The following is a 20,219-nucleotide window of genomic DNA, read 5'->3' as shown; positions in this document are numbered from 1 at the left end:
AAATAAAATTAGAATGAAATATTTCTCAGCTTGAATAAGGTCTTTGTTTTCCCCCCACCAGTGGTAAAGGCCTAAAGAATCTTATTTAAGTTTTAACGTTTGATCATACAAATCAAACAGTTTGATTCTATAATTCAAACACTATTATTTTGTCAACTCGCTCAGTTATTTCGTACTAAATTGTTAAGAATTCTTTCATTTGATGCCATTTTGGCGATTTCTTTCTTGCAGCATTAGGCAGTGTTGCTGCACAAATATTTACTAGGATAGGGTCCCACGATTCTGTGGAAATCTTTTGTGTTTCAAACACAGCTAAACAATTAGTCACTGTTGAGTATAGTTTTGAAATTCTTGGCTGGTTTCTTGTTGAATTTTTAGCAAATTCATTAAAATTGTTATTTGGTTGTCTACCAATACTCTTTCATTTTCGTATCTTTGGACCAGTTTTTCCCAAGCCAGATTAAAGTTTTCGTAATTTAAATCGAAACGCTTGACGATACTGCCAGCTTCCCCTTTTGCTTTGTATCTGAGATGGTACAGCTTTTGGACTCGTGAAAGTTTGGGATGGTTAATGTATACGGCAGTGAACATGTCCCGGAAGTCCACTGCACATAACCTCCGTGAAAAACTTCAATATCACAAGCTGGCACTTTCAAGAATATAGCTGTATCTATTTCTTCTTTTTGAGTCGTAACTACTGTCGGGGGAGGAGTAGTGGCTCTACATGGCCTTAAAAAATTTATTTGGTCCTGTACCATTGCCTTCGTAATTTCATATTGTTCGAGGCAGTTTTCATATTTAGCTGACGCCGAAGCTTTTATGTTTTCTGGGGGTTCAGCATCGTCAGTATCTAGTACTGTATCGTATGCTGCCAGAAGGCGTGCCCATATGCCATCTATGCTTTGAATTTTTAAATTTAGAACCGAATCTGTGTTATCATTAATCGGGAAAGCAGTAAATCTTGTGCAGTATCTAACAAAACTGTCACGTTCAGTTATGAACCTTGACACTGAATTATCTTTGGTTCTTTTTTGTTTGACACCCTGCTTTGAGCGTGTAGCTTTGTGATTTATCATCATCAGCCATTTTCGGAATTTCTAATAATTGAGGTGTTCTTGGTTTAACCTCTTTTGATTTTTCCGATTGCATTTATAGAACTAAATTGTAAGCTTTGAGCTTGGAAATATTTTGCTTTAAAATACAATTAAAAAATTGGTAATATGAGCAAATGTGTAAATAAAAATGAAAAGAAAAATAGATTTGAAACTTTTATTATTAATTAATTGAATGATATAATATAAAATTGCGAACACGTATTCACCGCATAAATTGTCAAAATCAAAAAATGTTTGTATATAATAATAATAATTATTATTTTTTTTTGACCGTGTATTATTTAAATGTATCTGCGAAATACTTACGATTAATTTGTATATTGGTTGTCAAAAAAGTTTTGTGGTATTTTCGCTAGTTGGCGCTGAAAGCGCGTAGTTCTAGTTTTCAGTTTCACGCGCTAACACGTGTTTGATTGATTGTCGTTTCTTTTAAGTCGTTCGTGAGTTATAGCGTCGCAAACATGGAGCAAAATAAAGAGAAAATACGGCATATTTTACAGTACTACTACGATAAAGGCAAAAATGCATCTCAAGCCGCCAATAAAATTTGTGCAGATTATGGACCCGATACAGTTTCCATTTCCACCGCACAACGATGTGTTTCAACGTTTTCGTTCTAGTGTAGAGGTGGTCGAAGATGCGCCATGCTCCGGAAGGCCTGTCGTCGAAAATTGCGATAAAATCGCTGAATTGGTCGAAAGAGACCGGCATAGTAGCAGCCGTAGCATCGGTCAAGAGCTGGGCATGAGTCATCAAAAATTCATTTCAATTTCAATAAAAAAAAATCAATAAAAATACCACAAGACTTTTTTGACAACCCATTATTATGCAGAGTTGAGGTTATTGACCTTTGTTTTGTGTTATAACGCGCCCGTTTAATGCTATTTGTTAATATATAGTTATAATAATTTTCTTCACTTTTTTGAACCTTTTAACTTTTTTGTTTTTCTTTATGTATTGTATCGTTCTGTATTTAATTTTTATTTTTTCATTTTTTTTTTTATTTTACGCTTGTGGTTTTTTATCATACATACAGTGGCGTACAAAACTCTACGTACGACCCCTTTTTCTTAAATTTAAATGTCCCAATACATTTTATAAAAAAAGTAATGATGCAGGTTTGTTTTGAATCTTATAATTGTGTAAAAAATAACTAAATAATATATATCTCCAATATGTATTAACTTTTAAAGTTATTCACAGAAAACTCAAAAAAGGCACTGACAAAAGTGTACGTACGAATTTAAAAAAAAGAAATAATATTAAAATATAATAATAAATAATAAAATTTAATATTTTGTAGGTGCCTTTCTGAGTGGCTCGAAGGACCATTTGTTCGGTGCACTTAGTTCCACTGGGTATGGGGTATACTTACGCTGCCTTTTATTATGTATCCCTTTTATGTTATTTGAGTTAAAAGATATTTCCTTTTTTTAATGGAATTTCAGGTTTATATTTTTCCTTTCCTTTGGCGATTTCACTTGTTATAATAAATTTACAAAGAAATGTTATAATTAAATAAATTGGCCACTGACGATTCTATTGCGTACACTCATACGCGATGACGGAATTTCAGCTGTTTGAACTTTGAAACGATCAGTGGTCGAAAAAAGGCGAAGCGTTCTGAATACCGGCGTAAAACGAATTGGGGCCACCCCGATCTAACTAATCCGTTTTGATCGGTTGGGTAGTGAAAAGATGAGTATGGTGTATGTGTAGTGTGGTTGGTTTGTTGCGTGGTATGATGATGCAGGTTGTGTGCTGAATGTAGTGTTGTGTGCTGAATGTTGTGTTGTGTGCTAAATGTTGTGTTGTGTGAGTGATGAATGTTGTGTGGGGTGAGGAATGTTGCGTGGAGGGGCGAGATGCCATGAAGTCGCATAAACACAAACCAAAAATACAAAATTTTATGGTTTGTTTAAGTCAAAATTAAGACAAATCTGAACATTTGTTATATTTGTTTTGTATTAATATCATCAAATGAACAAAATAAATAATTTTTATAATAATACCGTTTACAAATTGAAGAATTCAAACTAGCATTTTCTCCACATCAGACATTTTGAAACAAATTGAATATCAACTGACTGTTCCCGCCCGCATTGCCAACACACTTAGTTTTTAAGCGAAAATATGAAATAAGCTAAATGCGTTTTATTTGTCCATGGTTTAGCTATTAGCTTATGATGGTCAAATAAAACACGGCTATTATGCACAAAAAGTTATTCTATTTTTTTTTTCTACATTTCTAAAATTGAACACTGACCACAACACAAGTTGTGTGTTGTACTTCTTGCACTACACTACACGCAAGTTAGTAGCTCTGCAAAAATTTCTTGAGAAAAGTTGTCTTGACATTGCTTCGAGTTAGCGCTGTGCGTGCAATTCGTTCAATTATCTGTTTTGAAACACAATAGAATTCTCAAAAATCAAGAATTATACCTCAAAAACAACAATACGCGTGTTGATTCTCAACTTGTGAGCCAAATGGAGACTGAGCAAAAATATTGGAGGCTACTCTTAAAACGAATCATTGCGGTAATAAAGTTTTTAGCAGAACGAGGTCTTGCGTTTAGGGGTAATGACGAAATTGTTGGATCACCTCACAATTGAAATTATTTAGGCTTATTAGAATTAATAGCCCAATTGACACTTTTATTGAAATGGGCATATATTTTTGATATTTTTCAAAAACAACTTGTGAAGAATTTATTCATCTAATTGCATCTAGCATACTGGATCAAATTATTTTCGAAATTAAGAGGTGCAAATACTACTCAGTTTCATTGGATTCTACTCCAGATATATCGCATGTAGACCAACTGACTCTGATAGTACGCTATGTTCTGCCATCTGGACCAGTGGAAAGATTTGTTAAGTTCCTGGACATGGAAGGTCATACTGCTGAACAACTCGCTCAAAGTTTACTAGATTTCTTAAGTGAGAGTGGCATTAATATCAAAGATTTTCGTGGGCAAAGCTACGATAATGCCAGCAACATGAGTGGGAAATACATCGGCTTACAAGCCCGAATTAAGAAAATAAATAAGTATGCAGAATACATTCCCTGTCTTGCACATTCATTAAATTTGATTGCTTAGTGCACTGCAGACTGCTGTACAGAAGCATTACTTTTTTTCGATTTCATTGAAAACCTCTATACATTTTTTTCCGCTGCTACCTATCGTCGTCTTACGAACGAACTTAAACATTCTACTTCAAAAATTCCGATTTTGAAACGGTTATCGAACACTAGGTGGCCAGCCAGAGCTGATGCAATGAAGGCACTTTTGTGTGGTTTTATCACTATTTAGCAAATATTGGAAGACATTTTCAATAACGTGGATCAAAAAGCGGAGTGCCGTAATAAAGCTTACGAACTACTTTCCACGATGAATAAGTTAGAATAAGTTAGTTAGTGCTTCTCTGCAGTCGTCTGATCAATACCTTAATACAGGATACGCTCTTTATGAATCATTATATGGCTACGTCCAAGCAATGCGATCCACTTTTTCAGATATTGAGGCAAGAGCCAAAGATCTGACCTACTGTGAAGAATATCAGCAACAGACATCACGACGAATCAAGTGAAATACAAAGTACGACCGCTTCAGCGGCTTTACTACACTCGATGACTTTGTTGAAAATTAAACACCTGGACAACGTTTCGTTTGCCATTATTGATAACGCACTGTCTGCTTTAACTAAACGTATGAAAACATATCATAAAACTACTAGTGTTGAAGTATTTCAACAGCTAAAATCTCTCACAACAGAAGAGATTTTGGAAAAATTCTCTAGTATGTTCAGAGCTTACGAAGATGATTTGGAGAACAGCCTAGGCGGCGAATTAGTGCAGTTCGCAGAGCTGCTGAAAACAGATGTGGCTACTGTTATTGACAGCAAGAAACAGGAGCCTCTGGAACAGCAATGCTATACATTTTTATACTCTAGCAACAAAGTTGCTAAGGAGAGTATTATAGTTTTGTTCACATAACGGTTGTTTGTAAGTCCTAAAACTAAAAAAGTCAGATATTGGGTTATATATAACAAAGTGATCAGGGTGACGAGTAGAGTTGAAATCCGGATGTCTGTCTGTCCGTCCGTCCGTCCGTGCAAGCTGTAACTTGAGTAAAAATTGAGATATCATGATGAAATTTGGTACACGTATTCCTTGGCTCCATAAGAAGGTTAAGTTCGAAAACCTATAAAGTGTCATAACTAAGCCATAAATAAAGATATTAAAGTGAAATTTGGCACAAAGGATCGCATTAGGGAGGGGCATATTTGGACATAATTTTTTTGGAAAAGTGGGCGTGGCCCCGCCCCCTTCTAAGTTTTTTGAACATATTTCGGAAACTACTATAACTAAGTAAATCAAAGTCTATAGAGTCGTTTCCTTCAGGCATTTCCATATACAGTTCAAAAATGGAAGAAATCGGATAATAACCACGCCCACCTCTCATACAAAGGTTATGTTGAAAATCACTAAAAGTGCGTTAACCGACTAACAAAAAACGTCAGAAACACTAAATTTTACGGAAGAAATAGCAGAAGGAAGCTGCACCCAGGCTTTTTTTAAAAATTGAATATGGGCGTGGCGTCGCCCACTTATGGACCAAAAACCATAACTCAGGAACTACTAATCTAATTAATTTTACAGCAAAATAAAAAAATATGTAAATGACGGATAATGAAATCTCGATTATCACTTTATTATGCGAGAGTATAAAATGTTCGGTGACACCCGAACTTAGCTCTTCCTTACTTGTTATTAAAAAATTCTGTGGAATCGTGTTTCCCAAACTTAGAAATTGCTTTTCGAATTTACTTATTTCTCATGATCACTGCAGTGGCGAACAAAGAACGTTCAACATTCAAACGTATTAAAAATGAATTAAGGAACACGATGGGCAAAGAACGTCTTAATCATCTCACTTTGTTTGCTTATAGAAGTCGACATTGAAAGTATTATCTCTAAATTTGCCTATAATAAATCCAGAAAAGTTTATTTGTAACAATTTTGTTTTATTTAGTACTCTAAACTTGAGAACCTATAGCAAACCAAGTGCCCGTTGAAAGAATTTGCTACAGGCCCCGCGCTAGCTTAATCCGGCACTGTCTCTTGCATCAGCATTTGAAAACATATGTATTTATGTTGGTGAATATAATTTGGATGGGGCTGATGTTGAGGACTAAGAGAAAAAATATAATCCTCCTGAGCTTTAGTCAGTTCTCGAAGTTTTAACATACATACAAGAAGATTTTTTTTATTCAGAAAACAAGTTTTTGTACGAAACGCATGCTCCCTGCAAGATGAGTTTCTCTGAGCAAACGTGTTAACGACTTTTGCATACGTTAAAGTATTTGTTATTTTTGTTCAGAAAGTGGTAAAAAGGTAACACATCGCCATTTGATGTTCAATGGTCTTCTTACTCTACCCAATTGCAAATATGGCAGCTTTCTTTTCCTAAGTTACCTCCTATGTCATGTCCATGTTTCAGTTGGAGTGACCAAGTGGAAGAAGCAGTGACGAATTATTATAATTACGCCCGGCCGAAATTAATCTCCGCTCTGAAAACTAAACAAAAAAGTTCAATGTTTTATTAAAATCCATATATTATATTATTAAAATAAAAAGGTTAGTAAAATAAAAGGTGATCCATTTCGAGGTTCCATACAAAACCAACAAAAGAAAACATATAAACTTCAAATCTAATAGAGAATGTTTTATATCATTCGAAATAACATTGTTTGGCATTTACTTTTTGAAGATCATCTCTTTCAAATGTTGGCGGCGTCTACGTCTCAGATGATCCATCCAATGAATTCAATTTTTGATGACTCGTTCGAGCATTTCGACTGATAACTGGTGAATGAATGGAAGTGACATTGTTCGAATAGACTTTAAACTTTACGTATCCCCACAAGAAAAAGTTTAACGGTGTAATATCGATCTTGGTGACCTAATGATAGGCTTAAACGTGAAATTATCTGCTCACAATTCAATTTAAGGCATCAATCATAGTGCGATAATGACCGCCATTGATACGTTCTCACCGGCATCAAGTTAGAAGAAATATGGACCACTGACTTCACCGGGCAAACCGTGTTTTTTCTGGATGAAATGACAGCTCTTAGAAATCTTCAGGATGTTCTTCATCCCAGTTTTACTAATTTACGTACCCATTGAGCCAGAAATTAGCTTGATCACTAAATCAAAATTTGCTCAACAATACAACATAAGTTCTTGAATCTTTTCAAGAGCCCATCGAGCGAAGCTATGTCGCTTGGGAAGGTAGAGCGGCTACAGTTCTTTATTTTGTACGCTTTCAATTTAAGGTGATGACGTAAAATACGCCAAGTCGTTCCATACGTCAGTCCGAGTTGTTGCAAACGGCGCCGAATCGGCTGATTTAATTTCTACATTGCGTGCTGGACGTAATCTATCCAGTCGAATATTATCCAATAATAAATGCTGGGTCTCAAGATGGGTGATAGTGGTGTGAAAAGTGCTCGGTGGGCCGGTTTACAGGTTGGTTTACAGAGCATGAATTGTTAACCTTATACAGGCGAAAGTCTTTCCATGATGAAATGCGAAATAATGCTGAAAAAAATGGCAGCTTGACACGACTCACGCTTAATCTGTCAAAAAAAAGAATATTGAAAAAAGTATCCCTACTTGGATCACGCGTTATAAACAAATAAGGAAGAGCTACCTGTAAGTTATGGTATAACCAAACATTTCATACTCTTGCCACTTGCTAAGAAAGTACTTCCATGTACATAAGGCTTGTTGATAGTATGGGGTAATGGCGAAATAGCACTAATAATATAAGATAACTCCGATATTGGCTGAGGTATGCGGTATAAAGTCACCCGGAAGTTCGAAAATCTTTGTATTAGGTATATGGGCGCTAAGGATTGTATTGACCCGATTCAACCCATTTTTGACACACAGTCATAATATTATGATTTAAGGAATATCTCTGTATTTCAATTATGTGCATATCTCATATCTAACAAATTTTTTCGGGGAAAATGTCAAATACAGGTACTGGGGTCCAAATGTTCGGTACCTTGGGCTTGCACAGTTTTTGTTGGATTTGAACAATTTTAGTGATAAAGTGGAATACTCTAAATATATTATTTGGGCAGAGTTTTATCCCGTTATATTAATTGCTCTTTGATTTGTACATACATTCGAAAGGAAAGAATTAATTAAAATTTTAATTGTGTTATATGGGAAGTACGTGTGGATGTAATCCGATTTCGCCCATTTTCACACTATAGTATACAAAATATGTAGAATGCCACATATTGAGATTGAGATTTGTCTTTTCACATAAAAGTGTGCGATGCCACGTTCATCGTCTAATTTTGACCCCGGCTCAAATAAAGCCTTGTTATCCCAACTCGCGGGTAAAAATCAATGTAGCATATTCAGTAATTGATTTATCACGCTTTAAGCACTTTTTAAAGTACCGTTAAATGGGGTGTGAGCGGGTTGTCACCCGATTTCATCCATATTCAGTTATTGATTTATCACGTTTAATTAGTTTTTAAAGTACTGTTAAAAGGGATGTGATCGGGTTGTCATCCATTTTGATGGTAGGAGTTCTTATAGTATTTATGTTACGTGAATTTAGTTGTTGCAGCTTAAGTTGTTTAAGAGATATGTCCAATATACTTATTAGAGGGTCCACTCTTTTTAAATTTGTTTTTCTCACAGGTGGCCCTTGAAGTACAGTTCCATACCTTGATAGAGATATTAGAGATTAGTTATGAAATTTTATATGTTTTGCTTTAATGGCGTTGGCGTGGTAGTGGTCCAATTACGCCGATCTACGAACTCGTAATTTTCTTTTGCCAATGAAAATGTGTACCAAGTTTTATCAAGATATCGTAATTTTCCCCTATATCTTTTCAAAAGAGGATATCTACATCTAAATTTATTTTTTACAAAATGAGAAAACGTTATAAGGGAAATATATACTGATTTATTAACAACTTTGAGAATCTGTTCATAATTTTAAAACTCTTAATTTATTTTTCAAAATCAATGTCGTGTCCATCAAATTAATCCCCTTTGCCCCAATACACTTGTGCCGACGTTTTTTATTAAGACAATTTACGCAATAGCAATAATCTTCAAAAGGGCTAAATCAGACCAATACGGTGGTTGCAGTACAATATTAGTTGAAATTCCGACCTCATTTTACGAATAGCTTCGCACAAACGACACTCAAATAGTATTCCCTGTTGACAGTTTGACCGATCGGAAGGAATTCAGTGCGCACAACACAAGAAAATTGTCACATAACTTTGATTTTTGACCTGCTTTAAGGTGGTTTTTTTGGCTTCGGCTATCCTTTGCGACGATATTCGGCAGATTGATCGTCTGTTTCCGGGTCGCAGGCATAGATACAAGACTCATTACCAGTAGCAGTACGTTTCATGACATCCTGGTAGTCGGAAAGCATGATTGATTGATTTCGATGCTTTCACTTTTCTTAGGGTTGGTTTTCACTGATCCTTCCGATATTCCAACGAAGTCAGTGAGATCTCTGGCAGTTAATCGGCAATTCTCAAGCACAAATTTCTTTATTTTATTGACGTGTTGATTATCAGTTGATATTGATTCTCGACCCTCTTCGAACAATTTGGCACCATCACACAACGCCATTAATGGAAGACGTTTAAAGTGTCGTAACTAAGCACTAAATTAAGATGCAGAACTGTAATTGACACAGAGGACCGCAGTAGTAAGGGAAACTGTAGATAAAAACTTTTGAAAAAATGGGAGCGGTCACGCCCTTTAATTACTTGAATATACATATGTATCTCCTAAACCAACTAAGCCAAAATAACACATTTGCTCAGAACAAATCCCCTTAGCACATCTCTCGACACCGATAAAATGGATGAAATTGAATGATAACCGTGCCCACTCCCCACTTATGGGCACTATTAAAAACTGCTAAAAGCGCGATAAATCAATAACTGAATTCGCCAGAGACATTAAATTTATTTTATCCCCGAGATGATATAAGAGGTTTTGATGAGAGCAGGTGTAAAAATCGGGCGCTGGGGGTGGCCCCGTCCACTTTTATATAAAATCCCTTATCTCAGGATCTTCTGGACCGATTTCAGCCAAATTCGGTATGTAATGTTCCCCTTACATTCTTATGTTTTAGTGCAAAAATGGGCTAAATCGGACTACAGCTACACCTACATGCAACATAACACAATTTTAAATTCAATCTTTTTCTTTAAGCTGTACGAGTATAAATCAAAAACCATATTAATATAAAGGAGGATGGAGTCATGTGTAGAAGTTCACGCAAGTGAGGAAAGTTCTCTGATCGTCATTCACTTGGGAGTGGCCAGAAACGATTCTTTTACATATGGCTCAAGCAGCTCACGATTTCTAGTCTTTGACCAAGTATCCTCTGGATAGCCTAAGAACATCCGTTTGAAAGCGAGCTAAAGTAAGAAGGCGAAACATCCCATCAGCAAGGTTGTGCGCTGGGTTTGGGACCCGCCACGTAAAAAATGGACCCAATGAAAAGCCTCGGATGAGTGATCCCCCTTTTGATGACGACCATGGCAAACGAATAAAGGTTTCAGACAAGGCCACTCTCTATCGTGCGACTTCTTCAACCTACAAATGAAGAAAATAATTCGAGCTGCAGAACTTAATCGAGCAGGTACAATCTTTTATAACGGTGTTCAGCTGCTGGCGTATGCCGATGTTGGAAGGACGAGGTGAAAAAGGACCTGGCTTTGCTTGGAATATCCAATTTTCGCCAAGTAGCGAAAAGAAGAAACGACTGGCGCGCTGTTGTTAACTCGGCTATAATCGCGTATAAGAAGAAAATATTAGTATAACGGAAAAAAACTTTCCAGTAATAAAACCTTCAGGTTAAGCCATCTTATGTCCAAAAATTGTCTAAATGGAACAGAAATTATTCAAGCCCGAACACCCCAGTACATATCTTCTTCATCTCTATTGGCGTAGACACCGCTTACGTGGTTATAGCAGAGTTCACAACAGTGCGCCAGTTGTTCTTCCTTCTCGCTGTTTGGCGCTAATTGGAGATCTCAAGTGAAGCCACCTGCTCTTTCCAACGAAATGGAGGTCTTCCTCTAATTCTCACTGCGGCTACCGCGTCGAATAATCTCAGAGCTAGAGTATTTTCATTTTCGAACGATCTTACCCAGCAAGCGTAGCCGCTGTCTCTTAATTCGCTGGACTATCGTTCCATCGACTGCGCTATTCGCCGCTGGCAATGCGCAAAGGAACATGAAACTTCAGCAGAACCTATCTTTTAAGAACTTGTAGCGCCTGTTGTTATCGTTCATGCCATGTAACAGTTTCTAGGCTGATGTTGTTGTTGGTGTTAATACTGGTTCCAAGAAGGACGAAATTATCTACGACTTCGAAGTTATGACTGTCAACAGTGACGTGGGAGCCAACTCACGAGTGCAACGACTGTTTGTTTGATAACATGATATGTTTCGTCTTGCCTTCGTTTACTACCAAATACGTTTGCTTCGCTTCCTTAACCATTCTGAAGAAAGCAGAACTAACGACGCGGCTGTTAAGGCCAATGATATCAATATCATAAGCATACGCCAACAGCTTATAAGATGTTGCCTTCTCTGTTTAGTTCTGTTTCCAGAAGTAGGTTGAAGAAGTCACAGGAAAGGGAGTCGCCTAGTCTGAATCCCCGTTTAGTATCGAACGGCTCGGAGACGTCCTTCCCGATCCTGAGGGAGCTTTAGGTGTTGCTCAACGTCAGATTACACAACCGTTTTGGTTTTGTGGGGATACCAAATTCAGACATCGCGGCATAAAGGGCATCACCTTTTCGTGCTGTCAAAAGCAGCTTTGAAGCCGACGAATGGGTGGGGCGTGTTGATTATTTTTTCACGGTCTTTTCCACGATTTTGAGCATGGTGAATATCTGGTCGGTTGTTGATTTTCGCTGGTACTAAAGCCACACTCATAAGGTCCAATCAGTTTGTTAACGGTGGGCTTTAATCTGTGTGGATTTTGCAGAGCACACTTAAATTCTAATCGATGGGCATGCTTTCGTCGAACCATCTTCTACAAAGAAGCTGATGCATGCTCGTTATAATTTCTTCGCCGCCGTGTTTGAATAGTTCGGCCGGCAATGTATTTGCCGTTGCGAGGTAAGTAGTCTGTTGTCTCTCCACTGGACCGGACGGACAGACAGTCATCCGGATTTCATTTCTCTCGTCATCCTGATCACTTATGTATGTACATATATACTAGTTGTACTCGTATAACCACCTATCTATCTCGCATAGTGTTAGGTGATATGTATAACGTAAGGTGAACAAAACTATTAGACCCTGTAGTAACGTGTTGTAAGAGTATAAAAAGTAAAATATATTAACCGAAAATGTAGCTCTAAAATTATTGCACCTTAGGCAATTGCCTAATTGCCCGTTGACTGTTATCATTGAAAATATAAAAATAATAAATATACGTATATTATATACGAAAATTGAGATATCATGATGAAACTTGGTACACGTATTTCTTGGCTCCATAAGAAGGTTAAGTTCGAAGATGGGCAAAATCGGCCCACTGCCATACATATCTCGGAAACTACTATAGCTATGTCAACCAAATTCTATAAAGTCGTTTCCTTCAGGCATTTCCATATACAGTTCAAAAATGGAAGAAATCGGATAATAACCACGCCCACCTCCCTTACAAAGTTTATGTTGAAAATCACTGAAAGTGTGTTAACCGACTAACAAAAAACGTCAGAAATACTAAATTTTACGGAAGAAATGGCAAAAGGAAGCTGCACCCAGGCTTGTTTTAAAAATTGAAAATGGGCGTGGCCTCTTTCCACCTATGGACCAAAAACCATATCTCAGGAACTACTAAACCGATTTCAATGAGATTCGGTATATAATATTTTCTTAACACCCTGATGACATGTACGAAATATGGGTGAAATCGGTTCACAACCACGCCTTCTTCCAATATAACGCTGTTTTGAATTCCATCTGATGCCTTCTCTGTATAATAATATATAGTACACATACATTAGGAACCAATGATGATAGCGGAATAAAAATTTACACAAATACGGTATTTGAAAAATATGTAAATGACGGATAATGAAATCTCAATTATCACTTTATCATGCGAGAGTATAAAATGTTCGGTGACACCCGAACTTAGCCCTTCCTTACTTGTTAAAAGTATAGAATGGTATAACAACTCAGTCCACTCCGCGATAAAAGCAACCCCTATAGATGTAATTGAAGGAAGATCAGATAATGCAAAAATTTACTTTATGATATTTTAATTGATTTGAGAAGTGTTTAACATTAAACTATAATTTTATTTTGGGTACATATTTTAACATTTAATTTACAGCATAAAATCAATACGGTGTTTGCTCATTTTACTAAATTTTTCTATTCTTTCTTTTGGTTCCACACCAATGTTGGAGTTTATATTTAGGAGTGCTAAGCCGTGGAGCATCGTTGTTCCGAGCGAAGTCTTGATTCGGCGCAAAGAAGAAAAGGATCGTTCACTGCCAGCATTTATGGCTGGCAAAGTTCAGAGTACGTGAAGGAGAATATGAATCGATGGATATATATCCTTATTGCAAGTGCTGAGGGCTTCTGAAGGCAAAAAGTACTTGTGTTCTCGTAGTCATTTTAATTTTCCATTGTTGTTGAGAAATCGCTACTTTTGCTTTGAGCTTAATTTTTTGCAGTTTCTGGGCAAGATTTTGACAAAATGTCTAACTAGGCATTCAATGAGACCAGTTAAATCCTTTTCTTCCAAATTTAAGTTAAATTTTGGTAACAGCAGGCTTAAATTGAAACTTTCAAGAACTTCATAGGAAATATATGCAGAAACCCCGTAAAAGTCTTCACATCCTTGAGGTGGGTGATTGTTTCGATAACTCTGACGACCACCATCTGATGCCTTCTCTGTATAATACGAGTATACATTAGGAACCAATGATGATAGCGGAATAAAACTTTACAAAAATACGGTATTAGAAAAATATGTAAATGACGTATAATGAAATCTCGATTATCACTTTATCATGCGAGAGTATAAAATGTTCGGTGACACCCGAACTTAGCCCTTCCTTACTTGTTATTGGATATATTTGCGAAAAATAAGGCTTTTCATGAAATGTAAAATATAGAGGAAATCACTAACATACCATCATCAGTAAAACAGATTTAAATACTTTACTTCTGAAGCCTTGAGACCTATACCCCGTTTGTGTCCAAGAAAAGCAATGAACAGGAGTGGAAGTGGATCGTAGTAGACGATTACCGACAAGTTCAGCAGAAAAACAACCACAAAAAGCAAAAGTTACAAAAAACATCTCGAGACGATGTCTGTTTCAAAATAAAAGTTCCAATAAAAAAAAATTTCAATTTAAAATTTCATACCATCTAACGATAGTATTTTTAATGAAGAGGAACATAAAGATATTCATTTTTCAAATTGTATATTAAATGCCGACGAAGAATTAAAAAGCGTCCACAATGTTTCGTTTAATTTTGGAGAATACAGCAAGACATTCTCAGAAGTCTTTCCAGATTCAACATACAAAGTCAATTACCAAAGAAAACTATATTTATATAGCTGGGTATTCGTAAAATCAGAAGTGGATGATCATCACTTTAAGGAGTGAAATCGAATTGAAATTTCGGAATCCAATCGCACCAAATATTTATTTAACATAACGTTAACTTTGGAAAGCTATATATTATATGCAACTAATTTTTTATATGTTTTTTACATTACCAGTAAGTATGGTACGTTAAGAAAAAAGAATTCTGAGTTGTGCCTTCTTATCTTATTTAATATGTTCAATAAGAAATAAGAAAACAAGTTTAATGCAAATGTTTTGTGAAATATGGTAGGATCATTGAACAAAACTAATATTTAACGTTTGTTTGTATTTAAAAGTCAATAAACACAAATATTAATAAAAATATATTTTAGTTTAACTGGAAGAATTCCACATAAAATATAACTGTTCAATTTTACCTTTATAAAGTAAAATGTACCCCTTATACGGGGCACATTAGACAATTTAGAGTTTTTTATAAAACCCTAATATACCAATATTATATACATATATTTTCTTAAGTCTTGCCCTGTATAAGTTAAGCTTGAACATACACACGTTTTATCAAAATAATGCATTGCATTAAAAAATACACCAATTGCTCTAAGATAATCGGTCTTAGAAAATTAAGTTATAAATGTACCCCGCCTTACCCTATATGGGGCTAAGCAGGGTCGGTCCGTCCATATAGGCAAGTTAGACAATTGCCAAGAGCGAATGAATTTCAGGGCGGTATTTTGGCATTTTGTTTTATATTTTATAAATTTACAAAATTACTTCATTTATTTCCTTTGTATAAAATATGTATGTAGATATTATTACTTTTTTTTTAATAATGACACCTATTTGTATGTATGTATTTTCGATCAGAAAAGACAGTTCAATTATGATGTTAACCAAAATTTTAAAATTAATTTTTATATATTTTGTCATTATTGATACTGCATTGTCTTTAATCGATGAAAGATATAATTAGTTAAAAAAATTTACTAAAAATTTTTGACTAAATTCAATATTGATTAGCTGCAAAATTTTACATACACAGCCATTTCTGAACTTTTTAAAAAATTAGAAATGTTATTAACTCAAAGTGGATTAACGGATATAGATAGAACAGATTTGTTCAACAAAGTACAAGCTATTGGCTGAAAAAATTTTATACGCAATACAGGTGATGCTAACATTGCTTGTGACCGTGGCTCTCTAATTGAAATTTAGCCTTCTCTACAATGCGTCTAAAAAGACTGACAGGCTTGACAACATTGTCAGTTGAAAATAAAGTGGCACAAACCTTTAACATTACAAGAATTGTGTCTGATTATTAAAATAATTAACTTTATAATTAATTTTAATTAATAAATATAATAATTTTTGATTAATAATGTACCCTATTGCGGTTTTCAGCCCAACTGAAATTTGCTTTTACGCACAAAAACGATGTGCAAAATATTTAAACCCTTCCTAACAGGCATTGTTATCGTAGTCTGCTCCAGCCCAAAGTTAAAATCATTTAAAATGCATTCTCGATAACTACCAACGGCAGGAAATGGATAGTTTGTGGTGATGTTGCTTTCTTGTTTTAGAAAAATAAAAACCAAAATGCTTTCTTTTTTCAACGATTAAAACTTTTGGATCTGCAACAAACCTCATCTAAAAGCCATTTAATTGTAACCATAGCTTTGTCTTACTTGATATTAGAATTCAAATGGATTTGACTGGCTGACTTTTTCTTATGCGCAGGGCATCACTTTTTTGTCATCGGCTTATAAATCAACCCTAATGTATTTTTAATAATTGTTCACCTTTCCGTGAGCAATAATTAAATATAATTGATTTTATTATTCATTTAAAAATTTTCGGCTTTTAAACTGTTGAATCGTCATTTTAGGTTAGCAACACCTGTTTTACTTCGATTGCTGTCGAACTGAGAGGAGATGGAAATATTATTAAGGGTATATGCTTTGGAATATGAATGTCGTTTGGTTTAGTAAAAGCTATAAAGACAGAGGCAACGTATGAGACAAAAAGCGTAATTTGAAAAGCAGAATAAACAATGATGATTTATGCATCGCTTAATAAAACAAAAACCTACAGAGTTGAAGAGGTTCGCCGGCTCCTTAAGAAAAACAAGTTTTATGCTAAGGTATCTCACCAAAAACCACTTATTACAAAAAATCAAAAGTATAGGGTAGAGTTTTCCAAAAAGAACCAACATGAACACTGATTTTTTGGTCTAAGGTTTGATTGAAAAATAATCCGACATCAATGTATTCATACCACGTCTTCTAAACCCTGTAACATGGCGCATAAATGTACTAGAAAATTTAGTCGCTGGGGTCTTTATACATACCTTCGATGCAGGGTATCAAATTTTTCCAGAATTTTCGTATACGTCTCAACATTGAGTTTTCTTATAATTATAAGAATCCATTACACTGGCCTACAAAAAAAAATTTTGGTTTGGTGCAGCTCTGTACGTATCAGTAGTCGGTATAGTAGGTAGGATGAACCACATTCCCGCTACTAGATGTCAGCTGACAGCTCTAGTTTACCTACAATTCTCATTTTAATTTCCTCGTATACTACTCGTATGTATGCAAACACTTGCCAGCCACCGCATCGCGCATCACTCATACGCCCTGGCATACACTAAGTAATGTAAGCTTGTATGGTATGGTCCTGCATGAGGTTAGCCGTTTCAAATATTGGCTTCTGGCAATTTATGTGAATAAACCAATTACACTGGCCTACAAAAAAAAATTTTGGTTTGGTGCAGCTCTGTGCGGTATAGTACATAGGTCGGATGAACCACATTTCCGCTACTAGATGTTTTTTCTTCTTTCTTATGAACAAGAGCTGATATGGAAAATGTGACTTGTTTTCTCGTATCAACTCACAAAATACATCCAAAATTAGGTATAAAATGTTAGGAAAATGAGTGTAGGCCAGTGTTATAAAAAAAGCGCTTGACTATCCTGCTTTCTGACTGGCGTACTTTTATTTGTAGTTATTCTCCACTGAAACGTTGAAACTGACCTTCTCCACACATGGTGGATGCCAACAATTGTCGATATTTGTCTGGAGCTTTGATTCTGCTGCGATAAGGATATTATTTGCCCTCTGCTGACATCAGTCTTTTGCCGTCGTTTTGGTATGTATAACTGCACTTAAACACACTTTTTCAAAACACAATTGATTTTTATATGATGCAAATCAACTCTTTATAGCACTGAATACCAAAGATAAAAAGTGCATGGCAATCCAATAAGGAATAGCGTATTAACTCAAACTTAAAGCAAAGCTGAGGTAGCAACTACCTGACCCGGTTATTTATGCCCCATACTAAATATATACCTCATTAGAGATAACTGAACATGTTACGTATAATATACGTACAAGGTTGTATACCACGATTTGATATTTATAATGAAAATACATTACGTTCGTAGGTATTTTACGCTTTTCATAAAATAACTTCTTACAAATTAATTACAATAAGTTTAAAACCTATTCGAAGACTTTGAAGATAACAGCAACTTCCATAAGAAAAATATATGCATGTTTAAAAAACAACGTTGTACGTCTCCTGAACAAAGCTTAAATACTGTTCAGCAAAGGTAGTGATATTCAATCATGTAAGTCTCGGCCGGAGAACATTGACGTACGGTCTGCTAAACAAAGTATAAATATTATTTGGCGCAATGTCGGACCGAAGTATGTATTTACTGTGCCGGACCAAGCCCGCCAACTCAATTTCGAAACTTTTTTGCAAGATCATCCGAATACGTTGAAAACTTTCAATCTGAAGATGAAAGTTACAACTTTTGTGCAACTTTTGTTCATGTAATATAAATTCACTTAAGAAAACGTTTAGAATACAATCATGATAATACGACGAATACCTTACACCCCGCAAAGGTTATGAAAACTTTGCAATTTTTGGTATCCGGTGCATCGCGAGCACAATATATAGTACATAGTAATTAGAACAGGATTTCATAACTTAATAGCCAGAAAGAAATGGCTTTTGTTGGGGTCAAGACACGCTTACAGAAAAAAAAAATCCTGCAGAAAACTTCGACTATAACCGTTCAGTTATAGCTCCAGCTGAAAGACCAATTGACACAATTCCGAAGAATTGTCAATTGGAACAATATACGTTGGGCTGAAACGTACTTACCCTGAAACATACAGAAAGACGTACTGACTCTCTGAAATTCGCCGATTGACAGGAGAATATATACCATTCCAATGTTGTTCTACAATTTTAAAGAATTAGAATTCTTGCAAGTTAAGAATGATATATTCACTTGTCTTCGAAACTTTTTAGGTCGCAACCGACTAACGGCCGAAATTTGTTGAAGGAGAACCTTTTTTAGAAGTTTGTGAAAGGTGTTACCATATATCCCTTCCTGCACACTGGGAAGCTTTGAAATAAAAAGGCCATCGCCATTATTCGCCAATTTGGGTTTTCAACTTTGTAACTGGTCGTTCTGTCAATAACTGTAGATTCTAAGGATATTCTATAGAACATATGTATGTTTTTTGATGACTTAAGGTCGTTACTGTGGATTAAATTCTTGGAACCTTCTGTTGGTTTCATAGCCTGATCAAAAAAGGTACATTATCTAGAAAGTTCCTGGACACCAATTAAAGGCGAACCCGATTCCCCAATCGATGACGATTGAGCAGACGTTCCATTGCCCGACCACGAAGAAGTTCGAATAGCAATAGCCCGCCTGAAGAACAACAAAGCGACGAGGGCCGATGGATTACCGGCCGAGCTATTCAAACACGGCGGCGAAGAACTGATAAGGAGCATGCATCAGCTTCTTTGTAAAATATGGTCGGACGAAAGCATGCCCAACGTTTGGAATTTAAGTATGCTCTGCCCAATCCATAAAAAATGAGACCCCACAATCTGCGCCAACTACCGTGGGATAAGCCTCCTCAACACCGCATATAAGGTTCTATCGAGCGTATTGTGTAAAAGATTAAAGCCCACCGTCAACAAACTGAATGGACTTTATCAGTGTGGCTTTAGACCTGGCAATTCAACAACCGACCAGTTATTCACCATACGCCAAATTTTGGAAAAAAAGATTCTCTTGTGAAAGAAGAATCGACACACCACCTCTTCGTCGATTTCAAAGCTGCTTTCGACAGCACGAAAAGGAGCTGCCTTTATGCCGCGATGTCTGAATTTGGTATCCCCGCAAAACTAGTACGGCTGTGTAAACTGACGTTGAGCAACACGAAAAGCTCCGTCAGGATCGGGAAGGACCTCTCCGAGCCGCTCGATACCAAACGAGGTTTCAAACAAGGCGACTTTACTTCAACCTGCTTCTGGAGAAAATAGTTCGAGCTGCAGAACTAAATAGAGAAGGTACCATCTTCTATAAGAGTGTACAGCTGCTGGCGTATGCCGATGATATTGATATCATCGGCC

Source organism: Bactrocera tryoni, chromosome 2 (assembly GCF_016617805.1).
Source record: "Bactrocera tryoni isolate S06 chromosome 2, CSIRO_BtryS06_freeze2, whole genome shotgun sequence".
In the NCBI taxonomy this organism is placed as follows: Eukaryota; Metazoa; Arthropoda; class Insecta; order Diptera; family Tephritidae; genus Bactrocera; species Bactrocera tryoni.
The sequence above is the reverse complement of the archived record's forward strand: the minus strand, read 5'-3'. Positions refer to the sequence as shown.